Raw genomic sequence first — 23,434 nt, 5'->3', positions numbered from 1 at the left:
TGTGGTATATGGTTCTAATGGACTACTATTTCACCATAAACAAACAAAATGAGTTCAGAAAAACCTGTAAAGACATATATAAAGTGATGCAAACCAAAGTGAAGTGAGTAGAATCAGGAAAATAGAATATATAGTAACAAAAATAGTATATGATGACCAACTATAAGGACTAAACTATTATCAGCAATCAAAATCCCAAGATAACTGCAAGGAATTCATGATAAAAAATTCTATGCATAGCCAAAGAAAGTACTGTTTGAATCTGAATGCAAATCAAAGCATTCCATCTTTTACTTTATTTCCTTCATGATTTTTTTTAAATTTTGTATGTGATATATGTGATTTGTCATGGCATGGGGAACATGGAAATACTTATTGCATGAAAATACTAAAGAACTATAAAAGAACATTTACTGCCTTGGGGAAGGGGGCAAACAGAAGGAGAGAATCTGAAGCAAATAACTGTTAGAAAATAATTTTTATAAATTGTTTCTACATGTAATTGAAAAAAGTAAAAGAAAAAAAGTTTAAATGGGAAAAGCTAATGAAACAACATTTTTGTATGGCTGTTTTTTTTTTCTTCTCTTGTTCAGTCTCTTGTACATTGATGTTTAATTCACAGACTCACCATCCTATACAAGGCTTCTAGTAGAAGGCTACTCAGTCTATTCTATATTACCTTAAGTATCTCAGTAAAAGTCTTTTAGGATCTGTGTCCAAAGCCAGCTGCAGAGAAGCATTAGATTATTTCTTCAGTAGATGTTAGTATTTTTACTTATTTCTTGGGGGAGTCATATATTCTCTATTCTGTCTTGTCACAGATAATTCTAAAAATCCAAATTAACACTCCTTGAAGGAACTGTGAAATTAAGCTTCCCAAGTACCTCCAAAACAATGTGCAAATAATACTTTAAACATAAAAAAATCTGTAAATATTATTTAGTCCTTTTCCTTCATTTTATATTTTAACAAAAGAGAAATTACATGTTATAGAAAAAGTCACACATCTAGTGGCAAGATTGAAGATATGTAACTCTGGGCCTCTTTGTTTCTGAGTGTAATTTTTATCTACCATATCATGACAATACCCAGTTTTAATTTGATAATTCATATCATTTCCTCTAATATTTTTATTCTAAATTAGAATGATTAAAAGCAACCAGATTTGAAATATAAGGACCTATGACCACATTCTGATTTACAATTTAAAATTACTACAAACCTGAGCAAGATATTTTATTTCCCTAGGCTTTAGATTTCTCCTCTGTAAAATGAGAAGGTTGGAACAAATGATGTTAAAGATCTTTTCCTACTCTAAAGCCTTTACTGCTATGACAAAATAATCAAGAATTTTTGTATTTATCTGGTCCCAGTCAACAACCAACTTGAGCTTATACAAAAATAACTTTATTTCTTTTCTTGCATCAGAGTGTGTCTTCCAACATGTTTGTCAAAAGGACATAGGGGGACAGAAATAGGAATAAAGGGCGAAATGACTGAAATTTAACATTTTAAATTTGAATGGGGGCATAAAAATAGCTATCATTTATATAGCACCTTAATATTGGCAAAGCACTATTTTAATATTATCTCATTTAATCCTTGCAACAATCTTGGGGGTAGGTCCTGTAAGGGATAGAAATGTGAAGCTTGGACTGGATTATTTAGGAGTAGGGACACCAGGAATTTAATTAATTCCAAAAAGATTTATTTTAACAATTTATTTGTAAAATATAGAAAGAGCAAAAGTTAGAAAATCAGAGAGAGGATAGGGTAAGATATTTAGGCTACACATTAAGTATTTTGCTCTGGCCCCTAGCTCAACCCAGGTAAGGCTAATTAGTCCTTAACCTGGAGGGGCCTTGGGCTTGGGCTGAGGACCTGTGGATGCAGGGAGCCTCTCTCAAGAGGATAGGGCTCTCCTGAAGCTAGTCCCTTCAGAAAATCCAGGAAAGGAGTCAGCTCTTTTCACTCACCACGTGTAAGTCCAAAGGGAAGCAGTCTGAGATCTCAAGCCTGAGCTCCTACAAAGCCAAAGAGAGACCACTACAGGAAAAGCTTGTCATTTTTAAAGACCATTCCTTTTCATCACTTCCTGTGACTTTCCTCCACTTGACAAATACCAATTATAGAAAAAGCTTTGCTTAGGACTGTCCAGGGGGCAGTCAGTGGATTCTGATTAGTCACCCACTATTGCACACGTGGGTCACAGACTCACTCAAGTGTAATGGAGGTATGTATGCTTTTGGTGATTAAATCTAAAAATGGGCAGAGGAAAGTTCATTTCATTTTCATAGTCCCATTATTGTCCCCATTTTATACATTTTAAAAGTACGGCAGCTGTCGTTAAGAGATTTGCCCAGGCCTATTCAAACAGTATGTGTTAATGACCAGATACAGACTTATGTTTCCTGAATTCAGATCCAGTGCTTTATCTATGGCAATATCTACTTCTATCAAGGAATAATGGGAAATTTCCCTACCCACAAAAAAGCACTGGATTGCAAATAACATGACCTGAAAATTTATTCATATTATTTGGGAAATGTCACCCCCACCCCCATGAGAACTTAATTCTCTCACTGAAAAATGAAAGATTTGGGCTTTATCATATTTAAAATCCCTTTCACCTATATCTACTCTAGTTCTAAAAGGTCCATATATCCAGGAATATACTATTGTTCAAACTAATTTTTTGGTGTCTATTGACATGATGGATAATACCTTATCCCTTAGGCACACCTGTGGAGCTACCACAGTTCAAAGTCTTAACAAAATATATTCTGTTGTTTTTTGAAAAGTATTCACTAAATTGGGGTCCATAGCTACAGTCACTGACACAGATAACAAAGAGATTATGAAGGACAGGAGAGGCACCAAAAGACTGTAAAAACTATTTTCCAATTCTTTAAAAAGGGAAAATAATTGAAATGAAAACTATAGACATAGCATAGAATGTTAACATTGATTTCTGAAAAAAATTGAATATATTATTAGAGATATTTAATGAATATTTAGAAAAATAATCAGTGATTACAATGATAAAGCATGGTTTTACCAAGAAAACATAATGTCAGACTAGAATTATATTCTGCTTTGACTGCTATTAAACTGATATATAAAGGGGATGCTATAAACACTATAAATCTAGATTTTAACAGAGCATTTGATGAAGTATCTCATTATTCTTGTAGAAAAGATAGAGGAATGTGGACTAGGTGATAATTACAATAAAAATTTTATTTATTAATTTTTTAACCCTTACCTCTACAATAATAATCAATAAGAGAGTGATAAGGGCTAAGCAATGGGTGTTGTGATTTGCCTAGGGTCACAGGCTAGGAAGTATCTGAAGCTAGATTTGAACCTAGGATCTCTCATCTCTAGGACTGATTCTCAATCCACTGGGATACCCAGACACCTCCAGAACAATTTTTAACTAGTTGAATAATTGGTTGCAAAAGGTAGTAATTAAATGGTTTTATATTAGGATATTGCCAATAGAGTATCCCAGGGATCTGATTTTCTGTGCTATTTAACATTTTTGTCATGGTATTAGAAAAAAAAATGGCATGGGTATCAAACTATATATTAGACAAAGATTAAAAGAAGAGTTAACAGTGAATAAATCAGGATTTAAAAATCTATTAACCTCTAAAACAATGATTTAAATAAATTATTTAAAATATAATAGAGATAAATTAAAGTAATACTTGAGTTTAAAAATCAGCTTCACAAAAATAAGTTGGAGAAGGAATGGTTGGACAATAATTCTTTTGGGAAAAATCTGGGTACTTTGCTCTAATGTACTCTAGTGTACTCTAAGCTTTAAATTTTATTCAATAGTATGATATAGAAATTAACAACAACAACAACAAGAAAAACTAATGTGATCCAGGGATGCACTATGAGGCATGTAGCTACTGGTAATAATGAATTGACAGTCTTGATCAATCAACATATTGAGTATTCTCTTCAGCTCTGGATATAATAGATTAGGGAAGACATTAGTAACATGTATAGTGCCCATATAAGGACAAATAAAATACAAGAATAACCTCACCTTTATTCCTGTAGAGTAAGCAGTTTAGGGAAATGAAGCTATTTAATGTGGAGAAGAGAAAGTTCAGAATTGAGGCCTTTAAAGACTACCATATCATGGAGAGTTATTTTGTATCACCCAATAAGGCAGGATCAGATTTGAGAGTTAGAAATTGAATACATATGAAATAGCTGATGTTAGGAACAAATTTCTTAACAAATTGAATTATACAAAAAAAAAGACACATCAGGAGTCATTGGATTCTTTCTCAATGGAGAAGAAAAGATTAGATAGTCATTTGTTGCACTGAGGATCCTATTTATGATATTATTAAAACTAGTTGGCTACAAAGTTCCTTCAAACTCTTAAATTCAGTGCAAAATTTGCTCTACCTTTAATTCTGATTCTGCATGATATTTCAAAGATCTCTTCAACTAGAAATCACACTTATTATTTCAGAGAAGGGTATACGTATTTCTCTCTCCAAAATGGAGCTCTAAAAAGTCATAAAAGGAATTAGTGAACAAATATGAATATAAAGAAATTCTTAAATTTGTTTTTATTTTTTCAAGATTAAACGTTGATACAATTTTTAGTAATAATTTCTGACATTTTGTGAGCCGTGTTCTCTTCTTCTCTCCCACCTCTGACCCTTCCACAAGATGTCAGATTTGTTATCATACATTACATATTTCCAAGTTAATCATATTAGGAAATAAGATACATCATTTACACTACAGAAAAATTAATGGATGAAATACAGTAAATATTAGCTGTTTCAATTTGTATTCAGAATTTGTCACTTCCTTCTATGGTCACGGATAGCCTTTTTCATCATGATTACAACAAGATTAACACATTGGGATATAGCCTGGATTTTTCTGTATTGTTATTATTAGTGCATATCATTTCCTTAGTCAAAAGGTTAAAGTCAACAATCATTTATTAAACATATACTATTTTTCAGACACTGTGCTTAATTCTGGTAATATAAATGCTAGCAAAAAAGCAAGATATTCCATTTCCTAGAGGAATATATATCTTAATAGAGGAAGAAACTGAAAATCCATAGTGTAGGAGGGCAAAAGGAAATTGGACATACTTGTTGTGGGATAATGTTAAAGAAAGTCTGAAAAATCAGGAGGTTAGCCTGGAAAAAAACCAAGGTATAGTTGGCCTGGGTGATCTTTTTAATATGGAGGTTACAGGAGGAATCAGAGGAAGACACTGTAGTGTGGAGAGCCATTTCCAATGTGAGAAATGCAGGGGAAAAGTGAGCTTCTAGGGTACAAAAGTTTCTGTGACCTGGTACAGAAAATTGAGACAAGAGAATAGCCAGGACTAGGCACACATTCAAAATATTTATAGTCAGAGAAGATTTTACCCAAGAGCCTATCAGTAATATTAGTCTTTGTTTCATGAATTGGCTAATATCCAAACATGTCGAAATAAGTTTCTATCACTTTAGGTAGATACTTTTTGGATAATTTATCCGAACATATATTTGGAAAAGAAAGTTAAATGCTTATTCTATTTCCAAGTGTATAGGAATAATTACTGATGTTTTCTCTTTTCTCCTCAATTTTTGACAAGTATTGATACAGTTGTTCCCTGTTTTTTTTTAGAATAGCTACCAGTCCAGACACAAATTCATTTGGAAATTATTCTTGGGCAATTTTACAAGCCTCACTTAAAAACACAAATTTGGAATAAGGATGCAGAAAGTATGGAGTAAATGAAGAAACATTTCTATTAATCTTATGTGAAAACTTCCCCTTGAACATAACAAAATAATTCTGATATACTGATAAAACCCTAGAAACATGATTCCTTTTTCTCTGATTAAATCCAAATACTCTTCACCAGTATTTTTATATTCAAACAGTTTTAAAGTAGAGCTTTAGTCAACAAGTACACATTATTCTATTGCCAAATGGAGAAAATATGCTCTTTTATCTTATTGAAGACAAAAATCTTCTGGAAGCATTTTTTTTCCTCTTTGACCACTATGCTCATGGTGTAATTTCACATTGTTTTTATTGAGATGCTTTTCTTTTCAAAGGATTTCTACTATAGTGTTATTCATCTGTTGTAATATAAATCCTTTCCCAAAAACACATTCTTTTTATACCATCCATACTGGTATAGAATGTGAAGTTATAGAATTAAATTTTAATATGAAATAATGGGGAATTGACTACATTTTTTCCATTCATGTGATATAAAACTACTATTTTTTGCTAAAGAAATATTATGTTTATATCTGTAAAAAGTAGGGAAAGTGGTAACATTAAATTACAGTTCTAAATGTGTCAATAAAGTCTCCCTTCCCATCAGTGTAGGCAACAATAGTGAATGTGAACAGCCATAGAATATTGCCACGTTTTTTGAGAAATTCAGTCGATTTGTAGTGCTTATTCTTTACTAATTGGGTAGTTATATATTAATTTCTTTGTTTATATTTCATGACAAGCAGTCTTTTGATACCAAAACAAAACAGTATTTTTCCATTTAAAATAAAATGACATGAAACTATGCATTTCTCTCCTACATCTTGAAGGAGATAGAAAAGAATTATGAAATCTTCAACACAATGAAAAGCAAAAAGCTCTTTTTAAAAAGAAAATTTACATATTACATAGATTTTTTTCCAGCAAGTTTCCTCAAGAGGTTAAATATAAATTTGTAAGTAATCCCACCTTATCTTTCATGAGCTATGAATGTTGTCATCTTTATTTGAAAAGAATATCAAATGTTCCTCAAAATGTTTTCAGGATACATGTTAAATCTCTGCTTTATAATGTAATTCTATTAAACAATTGTCTGAAAACAATAATGAAAAATAATTATCCTTTCTCTGAAAATATTGATGTCTCTGCCTGGCAAAAATTAGAAATGATTATTAATGCGAAAACTTGAATTAAAAAAGCTACACCTGGCAAAGTGTCAGATCTTTCTACCTTATTCCATGTTAAATTAGGTCTAAGATTAAAAGATTCAATTCTTAGACTCTAGTATTCTAGAAAAAAATTCAAAATGGGTTGGACAGACATGAAATATTTTGGGTTAATTAGCAAAGGGGACATGAGATTAAGAGTGGGAAGATTTCAGGCAGAACTTCATTTGCCACTTTCATTTTTTGGATGAGTAGAATGAGGACCCTAGAGATGGAGTTCAATGCAATACATATTTTTAAGTCTCTAGTATGAGTTATACATCAAGTTTTTCATTTTTAAATTTATTTTTCCCCAGATTGCATGTCAATACAATTAAAAGTAATTGTTTTCTGACATTTTGTAATCTACATTCTCTCCTCTCTTCTCTTCCCCCTCCCCAAGATGGCAGGTAAATAATGTGATCTATGTGATACAATGTTACCAAGCAATACATATTTCCATGTTTGTCATGTTATAAAAGAAGACACATAGTGATTACAATATGGAACAATCCATGAGGAAAATAAAGTAAAGAATGGTATGCTTCAATATGCATTCAGACTGTATCTTTCCTTCTATTGTGGTTGATAGCCTTTTTTTGTCTTGAGTTTCTTAGAATTGTCCTAAATACTTTTATTGCTGATAATAGTTAAATTATTCACAAATGATCCTCATACATTATTGCTGTTACTTTGTATATTATTATCTTCTTCTGCTTACATCTTTTTGCACGATTTTATGAGTCCTTTTAGTGTTTTGTTTTTATGATTATCTTATTTATCATTTATTAGGACACAGTAACTTTTCATTAAAATTATATAATGCAAGCTGTTGAGCCATCCCCTCAACTGATAGGCATTCATCTTCAGCTTAGTTCTTTGACACCACAAAAAAGAGTTTCCATACATATTTTTGTACCAACAGGACTTTTTCTCTATCTTGGATCATTTTGACATATAGAACAAGTAGTGGAATAGCTGAGTAAAAGAATATGCATGGCATGTCCCAAAAGGCCATAAAATTGTGTGTACCCTTTGACTAGGATACAATTACTGAAATGGAATAGTCCTAGAAATAGGTTCGATCTAATAAGACAGGTGAATTAATAGAAAAAGGGGATCTGAGACAAAGGACATCTATGCAGATAAGTAAACAAACTCTATAAAATACAATTTAGTTAAATTCTTGAACCTCAGTTTCTTTATCTGTAAAATGGCAATAAGAGGTATCTACTTCAGAGAGTTGTTGTGGGGATTAAAATTAGATAATAAACATACACAAAATACTTTTCAATCCTTGAAGTACTATAAAGATATTTTATTATTGTTTGATTCCCAGGTTTTTAAATTAGTTCAGATCAAAATTTATTTAGACAAGCTGTTATCATGCTATTATTTTTCTCATATTTAATTTTTTACAGACTATTGAATAAGTGAACAGAATCACTGCTTTTTGTAGGTGAATAAATGTAAAGATATAAATGAATCATTTGTAAGCTCACTGAAAGCACTCTCAGTCTGACTCTAATTGCAACCATATCTCATAGGTTATATCTTTATATGTTTTTGCCAAATACACAATTTTACCTTATATGCTGAGATTTCATAGTTTAATAAATAATCTGTATTGATTATTAAGTCAGAACTTCCTTCTTAAGACTGTCTCCACTGCAATTTCTCATGACAATGATGTGGTTTTGAAACTTTATCAAAACTCCTCTCTATCAAAACAAATGAATGACAAAAATTCAGTTCTTTTAAAAATTCTTCTTTGTTAAAATATTTTTGGCTGAGTTCATGTAAAGGTTATCCACAGAGGGCCTCTTGATTCTATTTTTGAGTTGTCTCATAAATTATCCAGAGATAAATGATTTTTAGTTAAAGTCAACAATTACTATTATCAGCTTTTATTGTTTTGGCATCTGCTTATTCCAAAACAACTTTTGTATTTTTTCATGTTCATTATGTGATCTAAGAATATATGTCAATTTTCTTTGTCCAGTTTGGTGTAGAAGCATTTCTATTTATACAGATGTTTTGAAGTGATGGGATCAATCGTTTCTCAGCCTTTTGGCTAAGATCAAGTGTAAGGTGATGGTATCAGAATTTCATTAATAATGTATAAGTTTTTGTTAAGATATTTCCAAGCCTATATAAAATGTTTACAGTTCAGAAAGTATATATTGAGATTGATATTGCCACTTTCCATTCACCAATAATTTCATAATTCCAGTAATTCGATACTGTAAGAAGTCAAGATATCGGGGGCAGCTGGGTAGCTTAGTGGATTGAGAGCCAGGCCTAGAGACAGAAGGTCCTAGGTTCAAATCTGGACTCAGACACTTCCTAGATGTGTGACCCTGGGCAAGTCACTTGAGCCCTATTGCCTAGACCTTACCACTCTTCTGCCTTGGAGCCAATACACAGTATTGACTCCAAGATGGAAGGTAAGGGTTTAAAAAAAAGTCAAGATATCTGTAGAAATCACTTATCCAGTGGTTCAATGCATCTATATTCCCACTAAAAATCTTCAATTTTATCTTCCCTTTGCATATGTAAATTATATACTACAATTGAAGAGTCCTTGAGATCTAAGAGTTATTTAATATGTTTTTGATAGAGATAAAAATTTGTCATCCATATACATGAAATGATAAATAAAATGTTTTGGTTTGCCACCATTTTTAACTTGGAAACTATATTTAGTCTTTTATGAGAAATGCTCATATATTCAAGGACAAAAAATACAATATAATTAAAACAGCCCTCTTAAAATGCTATATTTTACAATAATGGAATATTCTTTGCTCTCTTCCATGATTTTTAGACTCTCTCTTTACCATCACCAGTCAATTTTTTCTCCACTGAATTTCAGTGAAAAATTTCCACCCAATCTAGGTCATGCTGTTATTTTGTACTGCTATCCAAGTAATTTTCTCTCCTTTCTCAAGGTGTTTGATAACTCATTCAACAACTTCTTCCAATTCTTTATTCTCCCTCTATTTCATAACTTTCTCCTCTACTCTACTTCAGCCACATACTGGGATGATCACACACTGCATCCCACTATTATCTAGAAGGATTCTACTTTCTTTCTGAGAAAATTTCATTAGAATTTTCTATCAATATATTTCCCTCTCTTTGTCTCCACTTTCTGAAACCTATTATTCATTATCAACAAGATTTCCATACCTTCTACCCTCTAATATTTTCCCTCGCCATTGTATCTCCTTTGACTTCACTTTTCTCCCTTTCTAATATCTACCCTATAGCTAACCATTGCGATCCTTTGTTATCCCCTCCTATCTAATCCTTGCCCTCTTGTCGTATTGCTATTCATCTTTTGACAAATCAGTCTTGTTTCACTTCTACCAACTGACTCTACTCATAAATTGCTGTTCATTTAAGTAATATCCAAGGGAATATAACATATTTTAAGCATTTCATTTTCCCAATTACATGTAATAACAATTTGAACATACATTTTCCAAAATTATAAGATGCTAATTGTTTCCTTTTCCTTTTTCCTTCCTCCTTCCCAAAGATAGTAGGAATTTGATCTGGTTTTACATGTATTATCATGTAAAATATACTTCCATATTGCTAAATATTATAAAAGAATACTCATTAATGCCAAAACCTCAAAATAAAAGACACAAATAAGCAAAAGTGAAAAATAATATTCTTTGTTCTGCATTCTGATTCCAACAATATTTTTTTTCTCCCCATAGAGGCATATAGCATTCTTTTTCATGAGTCGTTCAGTATCATTGTTGATGATTGTATTGCTTAGAATGATCACAGTTAATCATTCCATAGTATTTTTGTTACTGTGTACAACCATTTTTTTTCCTGGTTCTACTTATTTCACTCTGTATGAGATCATGTAGGTCTTTTCAGCTTTTTCTGAAACCGTTCTGCTCATCATTTATAATAGCAAATATAGTATTCCATCACCATCATATATCACAATTTGTTCAGCCATTTCCTCAATTGATGGACATACTCTCAATGTCTAATTCTTTGCCACCACAAAAAATAATACTATAAACATTTTTTGTAAAAGTATGTCCTTTCTTCCTTTAAAAAAATAACATAGGATATAGACCTAGTAGGGGCATTACTGGATCAAAGAGTATGCACAGTTTTATAACCCTTTGGTCACAGTTCCAAACTAACCTACCAAATGGTTGGATCAGTTCACAACTCTACTAACAATGCATTAGTGTCCCAATTTTGCCACACATACTTCAACATTTATCACTTTCTTTTATTTTCTTTTTAGTCAATTTTATAGGTGGGAGGTGATAGTTCAGAATTGATTAAATTTGTATTTCTCTAATCAAGTGAATTAGAATTTTTTTTCATAAAATTATTGATAGTTTTGATTTCTTCATCTGAAAATTGCTTGTTCAAATCTTTGACCATTTGTCAATTGGTGAATACCTTTTGTTCTTATAAATTTGATTGACTTTGTTTACATATTCTTTATATTTCTACATATAATTTTCTATATATTATACATATTTGAATATATTGTGTATTTCATTTACAATTTTTCTATAGATTCTATATAAATGAGATATTTATCACAGAAATTTGATGTAAATTTATTTCAAAGTGTATTATTTCCCCTTATAATCTTGGTCACATTGCTTTTGTTTGTACAAAACCTTTTAAATTTTATATTATCAAAATTATTCATTTTAAATTTCATAATATTCTCTGTCTCTTGATTGATCATAAATTCTTCCCTTCTCCATAGTTCTAACAGATAAACTTATTCAATGCATCCTTTATGTCTAAATCATATATCCATTTTGACTTTATATTGGTATAGTTATGAGATATTGGTCTATATTTAGTTTCTGTCATACTGTTTTCCAGTTTTCCCAGCAGTTTTTGTCAAATAGTGATTTTTTTAGCCCCATACCTTGGATCTTTGGGTTTATCAAATGTTGGATTGCTACAGTCATTTTCCCCCTATATGTTCAGTATCTAGTCTGTTCCATTTATTCACCATACTATTTCTTAGTAAGTATGAGATTGTTTTGAGGATTACTAATTTAGAGTTCAATTTGAGATCTAGTACTGGAAGGCCAATTTCCCTTATATTTTTTCATAATTCTTTAATATTCTTGATATTTTGTTCTTCTATGTGAATTTTGTTCTTTTTTCTAGGTCTATAAAATAATTTTTGGTGGTTTGATTGATATGTCATTTAATAAGTATATTAATTTAGCCATTTTTATTATATTTTCTCATCTTACCAATGAACAATTAATATTTTTCTTATTGTGCCAGTAACTTAATGTATTGGACCTCAGACTATATTGCAAATAAGTTGCTTTCCAACTTGAAATCTGTGAAAATATGATCCTTTTAAATATTATATTAGGTTGGTTAACCAATAAAGACCATCAGCTAAAGACAGAAAGAGAAATCCCATTTAAAATAACTAGTCAATATAAAATACTTGGTAATCTACTTGCCAAGATGAATACAGGAATTATATGAACACAATTGCAAAATACTTTTCACATTAAGTCAGATATAAACAATGGGAAAAACCCTCATAAACACCAAAACATTTATATAAACAATTTTTGTGATAGCTAAGAATTGGAGACAATGTAGATGCCTATTAATTGGTGAATAGCTAGATGAATTGTCATAACAAATATAATGGAATTCTACTCTGTTGTATAGAATGTTATGAATATAGAGAAATATGGTAAGAGCAATATGAACTAATGTAGAGTGAAGTAAGCTGATTCAAAAAAACAATACACATAGTAAATAAACTATGTAAACAGGAAAACAATGATGCACCAAATAATCAAAATGTAATAAATTTTATAAATATCTTATGGGACACATATTGAGAGATGAGAGAAGATATTCTTAAGTTGTCCCTTGGTGGAGGTCAGATGTCCACAGGTGCTGCACAATGCACATGTTTTTGGATTTTCTAAATGTATTGATCAGTTGTGCTAACTTTCTTTTTTCTATTCCCCCAACCACTCAAAGAAAAATTTATCATAGGAGGTATTTCTCAAGGAGATGAATGAAGAGGGATTCATGGGGTATTATGGTAATGTAAGAAAAGGAAAACATCAATAATAGTTATTTAACAAAAGGAAATATTTTAAGAAGGAGGCTATATCTCAGAGCTCTTTAATTATATTCCCCTAGGTTTGAAAAATAAAGGTATAGAACTTTTAAAAATTTCTTTTCTTTTCTCATATGACACTAGAATTCTCTAGAAACAAAATCACTTAGATATAAGGAAGTCTCTTTGCTAAGGAAGAAATAGGAAACTTTTTTTGTGCTTCCCTATCTGCAAACATATATGTTAAATTAGGGGAGGGTCAAAGGTAAGAATTTGTAACTAAATAAAAAAATACTTCCCTTAAATGAACACATATATGTTCTCAACCAATTTCTGCCAATCTTTGTAGTTATTATCTTCACATATAGACTGAAAAGGAGATACTGACATTATTGAATCATATGAATATTTCATGAGGACCTCTCTCAACTTATCACGTAATGACTGCTAGAAATAATGAGAACAGATAATTAATGTCATAATGCTGTATCAATAAAGCCAGTCAGCATGAACAAGAGTGGACAGGAATTAATTCCTTAATTGTAAAAAGTGTACATGATGGTCTTCAGATAGGAAGGTATACATAATTTTGCAACCATTTATACAAAAAAAATAATTCTTTCTACTTTAAAAAGGTCTCTAGTAGAATATTCCAAAGATAGTATACACAAACTCAGATTTCTTGATGGCCCCAAAGAAAGACATAGCTAGAGGAATTCTGGGAAGTTAAAGTTACATATAAACTTTATTAAAGTGAATTTAAAAGTGAAACTTTAATATAAAAATGTAATTCAGAACTTAGGTTAGAAACTACTGCTCAACATGTTTCAGCACCTGCATCATTAAATTGAGAAAAAAAATAGAATGAACTAGTTTTTCAGTAGACAAAGTACAATGGATAAGGCATGAAACTTAGAAAAAGGAAGATAATTACAGATACTGTCTCTAATACATATTTGTGTGTCCATGACAAGTCTGTTTCCTCATTTTTGAAGACATGAAATTAAAAGGGTTTTGCACAAATAAAATAAATGCTACAAATTTTAGGAGATGACCAATTAAATGAGGGGAGAATATTTGTTACAAGTTTCTTTGATAAAAGATCTCATTCCTAAATTATATTATAAAGTGATTCAATTTTATAAGAATGAACCATTCTCTAAGAGGCAAATGGTCAAAAGAGATGAATAAACATTTGAGGGAAAGAAATCTAAAGCTATGAATAGACATATAAAAATGCTCTAACTCAGTACTAATTAGAAAAATGCAAATTAAAATAATTTGGAGGTTGCACTTCACATCTCTCATGATGGCAAAGTTGACAAAAAAATAAAATAAGAAATGCTTGAGAAGCTATGGAAAAACAGGTATATTGAAACAATTTTGGTGGAGCTATGAATTTATCTAATCATTTTGAAAAGTAATTTGGAACTGTGCCCTGAAAACTGTTAAATTGTGCAAAGATTTTGATCCAGAAATATCATTATTTGGTCTATAACAAAAGGAATTTTTAAAAAGAGGAAAGGGAACCATATATAACAGAACAATTTTAGCAATTTTTCTTTTCTGAAATGGAAAATAACTGGAAAATGAAGAGATAAATTTTCATGATATCAACAGTATCTTAAAGACAACTTTGAAAGACATTTAAACTCCAATCTGATCAATGCAATGAGAACGATTCTAAAGAAATTTTGATGAAATGTGCTACCCACCACCTGAGATAATGGAAGGCAGATTTTACTTGGATATAAAAAATGAGGGATGGATTTTGCTTAACTATACATGTTTGCTTTTCATTTTTGCTTTTTTTCACATTAAGTTTATTCATGTGCTTTGCTTTTACATTAAATATATTTATAAATTTCACTCACTTTATGAATAGCATCTTATATAAAAATAAAAATTAAATAAAACCAATGATACAGGGAATTTATTTGAGTTCATTCAATATTTTTCATCTATCTCCTCCCTACCTATTATTTAAAATTTAAAAAATATTAAACCCCTTTCCCCCTTTAAAAAAGAAAAAGAAATATAGTAACAAATATGTATAGTTAAGCCAAATAAACCCAAGTAAAGCTTCATGCTCTTTCCCTCTCTCTTGTCGTCTCATTCTTTCTCTCATATATATGTACATGCATGCACTGACATCACTATGTACATTTATATATTTGTATAGATATAATGTGTTCTATACATATATGTATGCATATACACTTATGTATAAATATTTTTGTCTATATATTATTTTGTATCCTCAATTATTTGCCACCTCAGTAATACATAGCATGTTTCATTATTGATCATAGTAAGCTTTTAAAGATATTAGTTTTTGTGTTTTTGTGTATGTGTTTAACAGCTATTTAATTTGTTATCTTTATACGTAGGGAAGAAGTGAGAAAGGAGAAAAGGTAAATTTCATTATTTTAAAATAAAATGTAATTTAACATTGAAAGAGTACAAAAATTATTTTAAAAGTATCCCCTTGAGGGTCCAGGTAGTGTTTCTAGAGATCTTTGTATTTGTAACACTTAGCACAGTGACTGACATAGTAATAGGTTCTTTAAAGTTTAATAGATGCTTATTGACAAACTTCCTCAAAGGGTTAATGTTAGAATAAAATTATATAATAGATTGCATTCCTACATATAAATGTGTGTGTGTATGTCTATGAAAACATACATTTACACATGCATATGTTTTATGTCAGTATGCTTAGCACCTATAGAACTTCCTCTTTCTAATTGGTATCACTTGACAAGGTTCTCCTGGATCATGATATTATTTGGATATTCATCTTCTCAAGACTATAGCTTAGGTGTCTCTAAAAATTTGTTTACTAGTAAGCCAAAGAACAAGGTTTTTTTTTAAATAAAGACATTTAATGGAAACCATATTAAGAGAAATATTCACAGAACTTGCTGAGACCATACTCTTTCATAAATATACATACATTCAATGGTAAAAGTAGACATAAATAGGCACATATAAGGGCACATATTTAGGAAACCTTTGTTTTCAGGGAACAAGTGAGAAGGGACAACTTATACATTCAGTGCTATAGTTACTTTTTCTTCATTAGATTTTTTTGCCTCTTTTTCTAGGAGACCAATTATGGTTTTTGAGAAACTTTTTACTTCATTGGAATTTTGGGCCTCTTTTTCCTGTTGACCAATTTTGCATTTGAAGCTGTTATTTTCCTTTTTCCTTTTTTCTTCAACCTGTCTTATTTGATTTTAATTACTTTTTGAGCTCTTCTAGAGCCTGAAATGAATTCCCATTTTTTAAAAGATTTGCTTGTAATTGTTTAGATCCTGTCATCCTCTGTTGGTGCTGCTCTTTGCTCTTTTTTCCCTGTATAAGCTTTTGAGTATTATGTGCTTTTTCTGTTTGTTCATTTCCCCAGCCTTTTGGGTTCTTGGGAATTCTAAAGGCTGCTTGCCAATTCTCTCCTCTGCAGGGTTACAGAATTAGGCAAGGTGAGCTAATGGGCTCTGGGGCTAAGTCTTCAATGCAGCATGCCACTGAGGATTGAGATTACCCACCAGATGAATTTTTGATCCTTGCCAGGGCCTGTAACTTCAAGGGGTAGATCTGAAGTGCTCTTTTGCTAGTGAAGCCTCATCCCAGGATCCTGATATTAACTTACACTCTGTTACAAAACCTGGAACAATAGGTGGGGGTTAACCAGCACTCCTGTTCAGTTTTGCTTCTGGTTTTCCCTTATACCTTGAAAATCTACTCTTCCTACATTTCATGTTGTGTTCAGTGGGAGAACCCCATGAACCTCTTGCTGTTGGTTTTGAATTCCTATCTTTTTAAAGTACTTGTAAAAGATTGGTATGGAAGGATAGTGAGAGTGGTTTTGGGTTTTCATGCTACTAAGCTGCCATCTTGACTCTACCTCCAATATTTTCTCATAATGAAGGTGATTTCTTCATTTTACTATTGTGGTCCAGCTCTCTGCTTGAGACTTCATCAGCTTCTGTATCAGCTATTCTCTTCTCATTATTCCCTTCTTTTAATTTGATGCATCTTCCTTTGTTACTGTCTACCTCTTCCTCCTATCATTTACTGGGTAATAGCTGAAGTCCTCAGCTGAAGTCCTAGTTCCTTGTATGAAAATACACTAGAACATTTAGTTTAGACCCATGTTGGTGAATCTATGGCACACATGCCAGAGCATGCTGAATGAGACTGCTCCTTTCCCTTCTTCTTTTCCCCTTTCCTCTGTGTCTCACATGATCTTCTCCTTTGCCCAGCAGCCCAATTGGAGCATTTCATCCCTCCTCTGTCTGGGGTAAGACAGTGGGGTTCACATGCAGCAAGGATTGTAGTTTGAGTACTTGGTCTCTAAAAGGTTCACCACAACTGTTCTAGAATGTTAACCTCAATTATTTTACAAAGGCAAAATTATTATATATCTAGGAATTGAATAGAAAGATTCAGTTGCTATTTCTTCACACAGATTTTCGAGTTTTTAGAATATGCCTTAGAGATTCAAGTTCTTTTAAAAAGTACTCAGCAATACAACCAGTTAATCAGTTTCCAACATCTCTTTCCCTAACCTTTATTTTTGATTAAGGATTAAAAGCTTTCTTTTTCTTATTGACAACTTGTATACCTCTCAAATTATTTTAGAGTTAGATTTCCAACAAACTTCAATGGTTCCCTTGGTCTGAGACACCAGTGTTCTGCAAATATCTCAAAATCTATTGGTCTTTTCCATGCAAATCAAACTGAGCAAGCACCAGAGCAATATCTTATTTCTGCCCTTCATATGTTCATTATGAAGATGTGGTAGCAGTGAGCCTCCTAGGTCATTTTATCACTAAATTTCAATCCAAATGTCTACCATCATCTTCACCATGATGGCCTTTCTCTTTATTAACATCATTATTATTTCTTTTTATTCTTTATAATCCTTTATTGAAGTCTCTGCATGCTAACCCTGCTAAATCTGAAATTCAGCTATTTATGTTTATTATATACAGATAGATTCTAATTAGTTCAAAGAATGAATCTCTCAAATTCAGTGGTGTATATATATATATGTGTATATATATATATATATGTTGACTTTTTATTTTTCTAGGTAAAATTCTATAAAATATGTAATTTTTCCAGCCCAATGCATATTTGTATTGTGAATCTGAATCATGCCATTGCTTAAGGCAATTCATTAGTCTCACTAATCTGAACCTAGACATATCAAATACCAGATTTGCAAAACTGATCTCTTCTCCTATATTAGATGGATGTTACTTTAGTATGGTGTGATTTGAACTTTGGCCAATAATATTCTCTGATAATTTAAATACCTATTTTAAAAATCTCATTTTGTCCATTTCTTGCCTCCCCCTACTCCTTGACTAAAGTCATACTCTTCTTCGTATAGAGCTTTGAATTCACCTCAATTCTTTTTCTGGTAACTAATACAATGCCATTATTTGGTTGGTCTGAAAACTAAACCACTGCCTGATTACAAATTTTATAAGTGCTCTCAGTGGTTGAAAAGGAAGAATAGTATAAGAGGATTTTCTGAGATTCACACAAGGAAAAGAGAATAAATAGCTAGGAGTAGACTTTTCTGCTTCCCACAGACTAATCAGACCCAACTAACAGAGTTTGGCACTTAATCTAAAGACATAGAACCAAAGAATGTGGGAACTAGAAGGTACCTCAGAGATCATTTCATCCAAACTCATCCTTTTAACAGATGAGAAAATTAACAAGGCTTCTAATGATGCTATGCTTGACTGGTGCAAACTTAACTTGAATAGTCAATTTGAAAAGAAAATGAGCTGAGTATACTACTTAACTGTCCTTCCTCTATTTTGCATTGTTAACATCCTCAGACCTCTTAATGCTAGAGCTCAATGACTACTTATGAAGAAATATATATATATACATATAGCATATACTATTATATATTAAACTAATTCATATACATATACGACATGAACATGTAAACATATGTATATATGAGCATGTATAATAAAGGAGTAGAGAAGGGTTTAGAAAGCATTATAAATGATGTAGCTATTATAGTATCAGAGTAATCACCCATCCTTCAATATTTTGATGTCCTAGAGCTCGGCTTCACAGAAGTGTCACATCTTTTCCTTTACAGATTAAAAAAAATAAATTAAATAAGCATTTATCAAGGTCTTCTAATATTCAAAGAACTATGTTATAATCTGATGAATTAAAATATATAAAAAAAACATTCTCTACTCTGCATGCAATTATATTCTTTTAAACTTGAGTCTTTAAGACATACAGACTACAATTACAGTATAATGAGTAAATGCTAATATCAGTCAGTATTTATTAAGTATCTATAGTTTGCTAGGTCATATGCTCCTGCTGGAAATACTAGTAGAAAGAGTAAAAATCAAATCCCTATTCTCAATGCATTTATATTCTAATGTTCTACCATAGAAGAAAGAACTGTTTCTCTTTCTGTCTATTGCCAGCAAGAATCCTAAAAATGTGAGAGGACTGGAACTATTGTTTGGTTTATTGTAAACGATTTCTGCTTTCTTTATCTATATAATTTGTGTACTTTTTATTATATTAATAGCTTTCACTACTTTGAATCCTGCTGATCTTAGGACATATTTATTTACTCTTTTAAAACTCTATGGAAGATGGGGAGTGGTTAGGACACTTGTGGACAAGATCTATTATATAGATATGAAGAAAAGTAAGCTAAACATATAGATTTGTGATTTCATTTGTGCAATATATTATTTCATTTTATATATGGAAATGCTTGCTTTGTTTGGACTTGTAAATGTCTGAATAATAATGAAATGAATAATATTTTTGAAAAACAACTTTATGAGAGAGAGTCTGTTGTAACTAAAGAGATCCCGGGCAGACCTAGCTTCAATAATCACCTGTAACACCTATTGGCTTTGTGACATCAGTTAAATCACTTAACCTCTTAGGACTCCAGAGAATATTCTAAGATTACAAACTGTGGAGAAAGTGCTTATCTTCTTTGATAGAGGAAGTCCCATAAAAGGAATTCTCTGTAACAAGTAAATCACAAGTGTGTTCTCTATCCTTTCCCCCCATATGTATCACCATTTTTTAAAGTTGTTACAGGTAGCTACATTTCCACCGATGCTACATTATTAAAACTTACCTTAAATCTTGCTTTTCCATTCATTTTTAAAAGTTTTGATAATTCCCTAAATTAAAACATTCTATTCTAATTTATTTCTATTGTGTCCTCTTCATTATCTCATTTGGAGTTTTCTTCACAAAGATACTGGAGTTGTTCGCCATTTTCTTCTCCAGTTCATTTTACAGATGAGGAAACTGAGACAAATAGGATTAAGTGACTTGCCCAGGACTACACAACTAGTAAGTGTGCCATATTTGAATTCAGGAAGATGATTCTTTTTGACTTCAGGCCCAGCAGTCTGTCCACTATACCACTCAACTGCCCAAGATGAAACCATAACTAAAGGTAGATCTTTAATGGTAGTCTACCTCAACTTTGGCTGTAGGCAAACTATTTTATTCTATAACCTTACTTCTATGTCTTAAGAATTTCTATCATCAGGTCTTCTCTGACTCTTTTTCATGCCTAAGCCCTCTGTCCTTTTCTTTCAGTGTTCAAATCTTATCTTTCCTTGATTAAATTGAACAGCAAGGGCAGAAGCTGGATGACTCAGTGGATTGAGATCAGGCCTAGAGATGGGAGGTCCTGGGTTCAAATCTGACCTCAGACACTTCCTATCTATGTGACTCTGGGCAAGTCATTTAAACCCTATTGCCTAGCCCTTACCATTCTTCTGCCTTGGAACCAATACACAGTATTGATTATAAGACAGAAAGTAAGGGTTTAAGAAAAAAGAAATTGAATAACATGTCCTCTTCAGACTCTTCCTTATCACCCTAGTCACTGTTGATTTTTGCCTTCAGGCATCACATATCACTTTTAAACCTCTCATATACTTATCATGTAGTATTTTATATTCTAGGTAATTTTGTTTGAAACCTCAGTAGGCTGTAAGCTCAATAAAATCAAAAGGTTGTGCTATATACTGGTATTGTCTATAGTTGTTAGCAACATATATGTGTGTTGAAAGAAACCATAGGAGTCTTTGAAATCTACAGAGCACTCAAGAGGAAAAGCTGTACAAATGTGTGAAGATTTCAGAAGAAGAAACATTATTGAAGGACTTTGCTCAGAGGAACAATGATAAATAGTCATTTTTTTTAAGAAGCAAGGTGTATGCAAACCATTAGGTTAAAAGCAAAGGTCTCATTTGGTCCATCTGTATTTACAACATGATTCCTAAACTTAATACCTCCTTTTCTTGTGAATGTTTATTTGTTGTCTTACAACTCGCCCATATTAAACCCATTTCTAACAATACTGTTTTGCTTTTGATTTCTTGTTTACTCGAGGACTAAGACTTCTTGGGAAGGCAAAAATGTTTATTTTTCAATTTTAACATCACAAACACAAACAAACCTAGCATTATTATTAGCTCTCTCTTTCAAAGAATGGTTTCCTCAAAGCCCACCTAAGAACTTCTGGTCTTTCTCTTGATATTCATTTACACCACTTCTCTTTCATCATGGGCTGGATACTATGTAATAATAAAAAGGCATTTTAGATGTTATTACAGAGTTTGAGATTATTGTAACCATGCCATTTCATTGATTTATTATTACATTTGTATTTATTTTTAAACTTTATAATACAATGTGTAACATAACAATAATATAATATATATAACTTGCTATAAATATTCAATAAAATATGATAAATATGCATATTCAAGAGAAACAAATTCTCACATTAGTTATACCCAAAGGTCTATGTCTCATTCTTCACTCCCATTCCTCCCTTCCAAGAAGTCAGGTAATATGATATAAATTATACACATATCTTATAACACATATTCTTTGATCATCATGTTATGAAACAAGAAATAAATTATTTAAACTAGAGAAAATTCACGAAGGCAATAAAATGAAAAATTATATCTTTCAGTCTGCATTTTGATTTCATCTCTTCTTTCTGCAGTGGTAGATGTCCTTTTTTGTCATGATTCATCAATACTTTAAAAGATTCATTTTATTGGTTACACCATGCCATATATCTATGTATACTATATATATGTTTAGATTGCTTACAATAGAACTCATTGTTAATTCCCTCTGGCACTTACCCACTGATAATATATTATTAATAGATAAATATTGGATTAACATTTCATCTTTAATAATAATTTATTTCAGAATAGTTAATCAGTGTTCTGATAGCTGATACTTTGGGAGTCAGAAGATCAAGGGGATTTTTTTTTCAAGAAGAATAGAGAAAGAGAAATAGTCTTTACATATTTGCAGATTTGGGAATTTCTATCAAAGATTGTTTTGCTTATTTGCAGTCAACCCCATAAAATATATCCTTCAGTTTTCAGTGCTGAAATATTTTACCAATAAAATTTTAATATATTACTTTCATCTTATTTGAAATATTTTACCTTATTTGCTTATAAATAAGAACCTTTTTCTTTTTGTTTTTAATAAATTTTATTGATATCTTTTATTGTAACATGGCCTAGATTTCTCAAAATATGCCTCTCACTCCCAGGGAATCATCCCTCAAAATATTTTTAATAAATAAGATAAAGAAAGTTAAAAAGAATGAGCAAAAAATCGACATATCAGAAAAATCTGAAATTCTCAACTATGTTCTATTTCTGTGGACTCTGCCCTTCCTACTTATGTGAAGGAGAAGAGGGGGGGAGTGATATCTATGTCTTCATTGAGATAAAGATTGTTCTTTAATTTTGCAACATATACCTTTGAATGCTTTACAGAATAATTTTCTCCATTCACTCTTGTAGAAAGTGTATATTGTTTGCTTATTTTTCCTTACATGAATTTGAGTCCTATGATTCTCTCTGTTTCTTATATAAGATGTAAGACTGATCTGATCTAGCATCTCTTCCTATGACTTTATTCTTTATTGATGTTTTCATCTTTAACAATGTGATATAATCACATTAAGGACTATGATTTGGAAAGGTTTGTAGTTATTTATCATTAAAATAATTTATCATGGAAATGTTGACTGAATGTCTTAATTTTTCTTCTATTTACTTCTTAATGTTTTATCACCAAATACTTGTGGGATATTTAATTTATTTCCCCCATATTACATTTTTTAATGAATTTTTTTTCTTTTCCATTTTTTATCATTTTGTGAGGCAATGTTAATCCTAATTGTCTACTCTTTTCTTAGTTACTATTTTCATAATAAGTTTAAATCAGTGCTGTCCTTGGTTATCACGCTGAGGCCTTTCTG

At 31.3% G+C, this 23,434-nt stretch overlaps 1 protein-coding gene and 1 pseudogene across 2 annotated transcripts in view; both read left to right on the top strand.

Annotated features, from left to right (window-relative positions):
* CSMD1 (CUB and Sushi multiple domains 1) overlaps positions 1 to 23,434 on the top strand; it is a 2,624,761-nt gene that overhangs the window by 1,858,515 nt on the left and 742,812 nt on the right. The window lies entirely within an intron of this gene.
* On the top strand, positions 9,032 to 9,202 carry LOC130456795 (U2 spliceosomal RNA; annotated as a pseudogene).

The sequence above is a fragment of the Monodelphis domestica genome, chromosome 1 (assembly GCF_027887165.1).
Source record: "Monodelphis domestica isolate mMonDom1 chromosome 1, mMonDom1.pri, whole genome shotgun sequence".
Lineage (NCBI taxonomy): Eukaryota > Metazoa > Chordata > Mammalia > Didelphimorphia > Didelphidae > Monodelphis > Monodelphis domestica.
The sequence above is the reverse complement of the archived record's forward strand: the minus strand, read 5'-3'. Positions and strand labels throughout refer to the sequence as shown.